Here is an 8,056-nt window from a genome sequence, read left to right as displayed (position 1 = left end):
AAGCATCCACTGTGAATCTCTGCCCTCACGGCATCCAGGATCATGTCCAAACCTCCCTTCCCCACCCCCCACCCACACATGATGCGCTTCCTTTTTTCAAAGGAGCAGTCATATTGGAAGAAGTACAGGGCACCAAAAAACAGTTTTGCTGCTCCAGTAGTCAAATCTCTGAGCCCACAGAGATGTTTCTCTGACTACCACATTTTCCTTAGCTCTTCCAGGCTCCATCCCTCTAAGCAAACATTCCCTCTACATTTAGACTCCTTCTAACACTGAGTATAATGTCATGGAAAGAAGCATTGACAACCTGGGTTTTAGTGGTTTTGCTATTCACTTCCTCAGGGTTAAACATCCCAGATTTTGTTTTCTCATCTTTATTCAATACTATCTATTGAATATAGTTCCTGTGGAGAATCAAATGGGATCATGTACACAAAAGTATGTTAATAAATGCAACAAACAAGTATTCATTAACTGCCTGATGTGCGCTTGACATTGAGAAATAGGATGTTAAGGCACAGCCTTTGACCTTGAGGAGTTTATAACCTAGCCAAAGAGGTAAACAGAGAAAAAGGCAGTTGTCATGTAATGTATGGAAATTGGTTTGTGTTTATTTGCTTCTTTTGCTGTTTTTTCTTGTTAGCTGTAGCAAACAAACTCATAACATGTTCCAAATCCTATACCTACTGCCATTTATTCCTTTTCCCTTTTTGAGCCTCAGATTTCCAATTTGCCAAATGAATGAGTGTCTAGATAATGTGTTAACCAAAACAGAACACTTCTGAAAGTCAGAGCTGTGTGTGTGTTAATTGTTCAGTCGTGTCTGATTCTTTGTGATCCCATGGACTGTAGCCCACCAGACTCTTCTGTCCATGGGATTTTCCAGGCAGGAATACCATGCCCTTCTCCAGGGGATCTTCCCAACCCAGGGATCGAACCTGGGTCTCCCGAATTGCAGGTAGATTCTCTCACTGTCTGAGCCACCAGGGAAGCCCCCAAAGTGAGAGGAGGTCCTATTATGCCAGAGCAACTATGCCAGAACAAAGATCCCAGGCAACCAGAGATTACAGTCACACTACAGATGAGTGAGGACAGGCATTCAGCACTGTCTGAGGCCTATTGTAGTTCTTACAGTTCATGGGCTTACAGTGATTTTCCAAGTCTTTCTCTTAGCCCCAGTTAACATTGCTTCCTCTCTGGCTGTCTCATTGGCATGGCTGCTGGTCAGTAGTACACAGTGAGCTCAACCTTAGCAATCCCTGAAAATCTTGGTTGCTGCCCTCACAGATCGAATCCTTTGTGAGTCAAACGGCATCATATTTTTTGCGGTCATATCAGCTGTTGGAGCTTAGCTGCTTCGTGGGCCCAGGAAACTAAATGAAAATAAACACAAGCAGCAGAGGTCACGGTACTGTGGGATGTTGAGCTCTTGGAGTGTATTTTCCCCTATCTCAGATACTTTTTATATTAATCTCTGCTCCCAAAGTAGGAAGCCCTGTGCTCACACAGATGAGCAAGTTTCCAGACAACATAGATGTTTGACAATACCCACCCACTGTGAGCTTTAGCAGGCCTCAGATGGATAAGAGGAGAGGATTAGTGAGCTGATTTTGTATATCTCCCTCCCCCAACTCTCCAGCCTCCTCACAATTTTACTCCCTTTTCATTTCCTTTCTCAACAATTTTATGTGCTTGGGATACAGATCTTAAAAGTTGCTTTGTTTTTTTTTTTCCTAAATTTTGTAGCAAAACTATTTCTGCCACAGCATAGGGAAATTGAGGCACAAATGAAACACAGGAGAGTTCTTGACAACCATTTACACACAAGCTCACATGATTTGTGTGAAATGATTTGAGATTAGTGATAGAACCTCTTATATATTCAGGTTGTATGCTGCATGTCTTCCCAGAATTAGACAGTTGCTTCCCTGGTGGCTCAGTAGGTAAAGAATCCACATACAATGCAGACCTCCTGCGATACTGGAGACCCAGATTTGATCCCTGGGTTGGGTGATCCCTTGAAAAAGGAAATAGCAACCCACTCCAGTATTCTTGCTATGAAATCCCATGGAGAGCAGAGCCTGGCAAGCTGCAGTCCATGGGGTCACAAGACATGGGGTCGGACATGACTTGGCAGCTAAACCACCACCACCATGTTGCATATCTTCCCAGAATTAGACATTTTAACATAATCTTAAAATCAAGGTAATGCGGCTGTTCTAACCATGCCTCTTCCCAAATGCATACACACAATCCACATGAATATCTTTTGTCAGAGAGTGGTAGGGCCTCAGGAGTCATGTGGTCCTGGAGGCCTCTTTCTCTAGCTAAAAAGCTTCATTTCCTGATGGATAAGCCCCAAGGATTGCAGAAACAGATTCTGGAGGAGAAGTCTCGCCATCCTAGCAGGGAGCATAGGGTCGCACCCTATTTGCTTTCATCTGTATCATAAAACAGCCCATTTTGGTGACTCGGTTATGGAATAAGAATTTATGCAGAAGGAACTATGTTGGGTGTTCAGGAGGTGACTGCAGGGTGAGAGGCGGAAAGGCAATACAGTGATACATTTACCAAATTCTTCCTGAACCCCAAAGAACTTAGAGAAGGTGCACTGAAAGGATAGCTACCACCCAAAGTCCAGTGGAATGTAGAATCTTTTCCTTCTCAGTCTTCACAGCTAGCCTATGCCGTGCATCCTCCTCTGGGGCCTGGAACTCCTTGCTAAAGACCCATCTCAGCTAGCTGTCTTCAGACATGCATAGGAAGATGTGGAAATCACCAATCCTCGTTCAAATGGGGTTGTCACTGTAATCATACCTTTTACCTACCTACTTTATCAGAAAGCTGGATGATCAATACTTGGTGATACTGCATGGAATGAAATGGAAGTGAAGGTTAGCATGATTTGGTCTGACAGGGACAAGGGGATGGGATTCCTGGGCTACTTCTTGATGCCTTTTTCCGAAGTACGCTTTACTTCTGTCCATGCCCCATGCTCTGTATCCCTCTGTGTTGGCTCTCCAGGAGCCTGCTGGTCTTAATTTAGTAAGTAGGTCTTATGATTCTTAATCCAAAGGCCTCAAATTCCATATGGCATGTTTGAAAGGAAGGCATGCACATTATCTCAAATTCTTTTTGCTTTGCGTTTTAAAATGTCATCTTCAGCATCAAAAGTGAAAGCTCTGTGCTTACACTGAGCCCAGCCCAGCTGTCCTGTGGGGTCCAGGGGACCCCTGCTAGGCTGTGCACAATTTGCCACTTACCAGTCCCCACCCTATTTTGCCCTTCAAGTACGAACATGATGCTGTTGACTCACTACAATTAGGAAAGATGTTTTGAGGTTTTCAGCATAACTTAGTGAGTGTTGAGTGAACATCTATTATGTCCCAGGCTCTGCTTCTAAGTTTAGCAATAGTTTTCAGTTCAGGAAAGAGTAGTTAGGCCAACAAGATGAAGAAAGTACGTTTTCAAGAATATTTTTTGAGGCATGTTTAAATAACTGATGTGTACATAATTGGAAAGTAGCATGCAAACATGTAAGAAGAAGGCATGTGAGTCATATGGAAGCGTTGGCAGATCCTAGAGGATGGAGCCGTTAATTCCTCCTGGGGTATCAGAGAGGACTTATCTGGTATGTAAAAACTCAGAGAGTTTGAACTGAGCTTTACATATTAATTCAAACATGAATTCCACTGCCATTTACTGAATGGCTGTTGAGTGACAGATAGTGCAGATTTAAGCAATGTTCTTGTCACCAGGGAACTCATGACCTATCTGGTGAGTCAGATAAATAATGATCATCATAAAATAAAGAAAAATGGCTTTGGACTGGTAATGATAGTAACAGCACCCCCAGCTCTTTCAAAAGCATTACTATGTGCTAGGTACCATTCACTGACTACTTTTCAACTCATTATTTAATTATAGTTTAAAATCATACCATACACTGGTGTCTAAAATAGGTTTACACAAAGGGAAACTTGTTCAGAATTGCCTTTCTAGTCACTGGGATAACCAAAATCTGAAGTCTTGAATCCATGTATGTTAGAATCCAAAGTTAATAGACCCTTAACTATTAAAGAAGAGTTGGGTGGAGGGAACAATGTAAAGCAAGAGAACAAAATTGGGGAAGACACAGGAGAAGGAAATTACACTGCACGGTCAAGATGAGGCACTTCCTTTGGAACTTACTCTACCCTGAAGTATTGTAAGGCTGGGTAGGTAGGATTGTGGTTGTTGTTCAGTTACTAATTTGTGTCAGATTCTTTGTGACCCCATGGACTGCAGCATGCCAGGCTACCCTGTCCTTCACTACCTCAAACTCATGTTCATTGAATCGAAGATGCTGTCTAACAATCCCATCCTCCTTGACCCCTTCTCCTTTTGCCTTCAATCTTCCTCACCATCAGGGTCATTTCCAATGAGTTGACTCTTTGCATCAGGTGGCCAAAGTATTGGAGCTTCAGCTTCAGCAGCAGGTTTCCAATAAATATTCAGAGTTGATTTTCATTAGGATTGACTGGTTTCACCTCCTTGCAGACCAAGGGACTCTCAAGAATCTTCTCCAGCATCACAGTTCAAAAGCATCAGTTCTTCAGTGCTCAGACTTCCTTATAGCTCAAATCTCACATCCCTACATGACTACTGGAAAAAAATCATAGCTTTGCCTATACGAAAATTTGTCAACAAAGTAATGTCTCTGCTTTCTAATATGCTGCCTAGGTTTCATACCTTTCCTTCCAAGAAGAAGTGTCTTTTAATTTCATGGCTACAGTCACCATCTGCAGTGATTTTAGAGCCCAAGAAAATAAAATCTGTCACTGTTTCCATTTTTTCCACTTCTATTTGCCATGAAGTGATGGGACTGGATGCCATGATCTTAGTTTTTTGAATGATGAGTTTCTAGCCAGCCTTTTTACTCTCCTCTTTCACCTTCATCAAGACGCTCTTCAGTTTCTCTTCACTTTCTGACATTAGTGTAGTATTTTCTGCATATCTAAGGCTGTTGAAATTTCTTCCAGAAATCTTTATTCCATCTTGTGGTTCATCCAGCCTGGCATTTTGTATGATGTACTCTGCACAGAAATTAAATAAGCAGGGTGATAATATACAACCTTGGCATACTCCTTTCCCAATTTTGAACCAGTCCGTTGTTACATATCTGGTTCTAACAGTTGCTTCTTGTCCTGCATACACGTTTCGCAGGAGGCAGGTAAGGTGGTCGGGTATTCCCATCTCTTTAAGAATTTTCCATAATTTGTTGTGATCCACACAGTCAAAGGCTTTAGTGAAGTCAGTGAAGCAGAAGCAGGTGATTTTCTGGAATTCTCTTGCTTTCTCTATGATCCAGCAAATGTTGGCAATTTGATCTCTGATTCCTCTGCCTTTTCTAAATTCAGTTTGTATATATGGAATTTCTCAGTTCATATATTGTTGAAACCTATCTTGAAGGACTTTTAGCATAATCTTGATAGCATGTGAAATAAGCACAATTATAGAGTAGTTTGAATATGCCTTGACATTGACTTTCTTTGGGATTACAATGAAAACTGACCCTTTTTCCAGTCCTGTGGCCCTTGCCAAGTTTTCCAGATTTGCTGACATATTGAGTGCAACACTTTAACAGTGTCATCTTTTATGATTTTAAATAGCTCAGCTGGAATTCCATCACCTCCACTAACTGTTCATAGTAATGCTTCCTAAGGTCCACTTGAATTCACACTGTAGGGTAGCTGGCTCTTGCTGAGTGACCATACCATGGTGGTTACTGGGGTCATTAAGACCTTTTTTATAGTTCTTCTCCCTATTGTTGCCACCTCTTCTAAATCTCTTCTGGTTCTGTTAGGTCCCTACCATTTCTGTCCTTTATTGTGCCCATTCTTGCATGAAATGTTCCCTTGATATCTCCAAATTTTCTTGAAGAGATAGCTAGTCTTTCCAATTCTTTGTTTTCCTATATTTCTTTGAATTGTTCACTTGCAAAGGCCTTATCTCTCCTTGCTGCTGTTGCTGCTAAGTCGCTTCAGTTGTGTCCAACTCTGTGCGACCCCATAGACGGCAGCCCACTAGGCTCCTCTGTCCCTGGGATTCTCCAGGCAAGAACACTGGAGTGGGTTGACATTTCCTTCTCCAATGCATGAAAATGAAAAGTGAAAGTGAAGTCGCTCAGTCGTGCCTGACTCTGAGTGACCCCATGGACTGCAGCCTACCAGGCTCCTCCGTCCATGGGATTTTCCAGGCAAGAGTACTGGAGTGGGTTGCCATTGCCTTCTCCATCTCTCCTTCCTATTCTCTGGAATAGCAGTTGGGTATATTTTCCCCTTTCTCCCTTGCCTTTCACTTCACTTCTTTCCTCAGCTATTTGTAAAGCCTCTTTAGAAAACCACTTTATCTTCATAGGGTAGGGTACTTGATATGCTTGAGATGCTTAGATAACTAAGAAGTCTAGTTTTGATTCTGTAAACTGTGGGTACCTGAAGCAGAGGTTTTAGATAGAATGTAATATAACAGAGGACTTCCCTGGTGGCTCAGATGGTAAAGAATTCACTTGCAGTGTGGGAGACCTGGGTTCAATCCCTGGGTTGCGAAGATCCTCTGGAGAAGAGAACAGCTACTTGTTCCAGTATTCTGGCCTAGAGAATTCCAAGGGCAGAGGAGTCTGTCAAGCTACAGTCCATGGGGTTGCAGAGTTGAACATGGCTGAGCGAATTTCACTGACTAAATATAAGAGAACAGAACTTCATGGATTTAGAAAAGGCAGAACAACAGATCAAATTGCCAACATTCACTGGATCATGGAGAAATCAAGAGAATTCCAGAAAATCACCTACTTTTGCCTCATTGACTACACTAAAGCCTTTGACTTTGTGAATCACAACAAACTGTGGAAATACTTAAAGAGATGGGAATACCAGACCTCCTTACCTGCCTCCTGCAGAACCTGTATGCCAGTCAAGAAGCAACAGTTAGAACTGTACATGGAATAACAGATTGGTTCCAAATTGGGAAAGGAGTACATCAAGACTGTATATTGTCATCCTGCTTATTTAACTTATATGCAGAGTACATCATGGGAAATGTTGGGCTGGATGAAGAACAGGCTGGAATCAACATTGCTGGGGGAAACATCAATAACCTCAGATGTGCATATGACACCACCCTTAGAGAAACTAAAAGAGCCTCTTGATGAAAGTGAAAGAGAGGAGTGAAAAAGCTGGCTTGAAACTCAACATTTAAGAAACAAAGATTATGACATCCGGTCCCATTACTTCATGACAAATAGTTGGGGAAATAATGGAAACAGTGACAGACTATTTTCTTGGACTCCAAAATCACTGAGGATGGTGACTGCAGCCATGAAATTAAAAGACTCTTGCTCCTTGGAAGAAAAGCTGTGACCAACTTAGCATATTAAAAAGCAGAGACATTATATGCCAACAAAGGTCCATATAGTCAAAGCTATGATTTTTCCAGTAGTCATGTATAGATATGAGAGTTGGACCATTAAGAACGCTGAGTGCTCAAGAATTGATGCTTTTGAACTGTGTTGTTGGAGAAGACTCTTGAGAAACCCTTGGACTACAAGGAGATCAAACCAGTTAATCCTAAAGGAAATCAATCCTGAGTATTTGAAGGGACTGATGCTGATGCTGAAGCTCCAATACTTTGTCCACGTGATATGAAGAGCCAACTCATTGGAAAAGACACTGATGCTGGGAAAGATTGAAGGCAGGAGGAGAAGGGGACGACAGAGGGCGAGCTGGTTAAATGGCATCACAGACTCGATGGACATGAGTTTGAGCAAGCTCTGGGCGATTGTGAGGGACAGGGAAGCCTCATGTGCTGCAGTCCATGGCATTTCAAAGAGTTGGACATGACTGAGCGACTGAACAAAAACTTCATGGAAGTATTGTTACCAGACCAGACCTGGGTTCCCTCACCCAACACACAGCAAAGCCAATCTACTGACAGTAGAGTGTGGTAAAAACCAATACAATATTGTAAAGTAATTAGCCTCCAATTAAAATAAATAAATTTATATTTAAAAAATAAATAA

The sequence above is a fragment of the Bison bison genome, unplaced genomic scaffold (assembly GCF_000754665.1).
Source record: "Bison bison bison isolate TAMUID 2011002044 unplaced genomic scaffold, Bison_UMD1.0 scf7180017864317, whole genome shotgun sequence".
In the NCBI taxonomy this organism is placed as follows: Eukaryota; Metazoa; Chordata; class Mammalia; order Artiodactyla; family Bovidae; genus Bison; species Bison bison.
The sequence above is the reverse complement of the archived record's forward strand: the minus strand, read 5'-3'. Positions refer to the sequence as shown.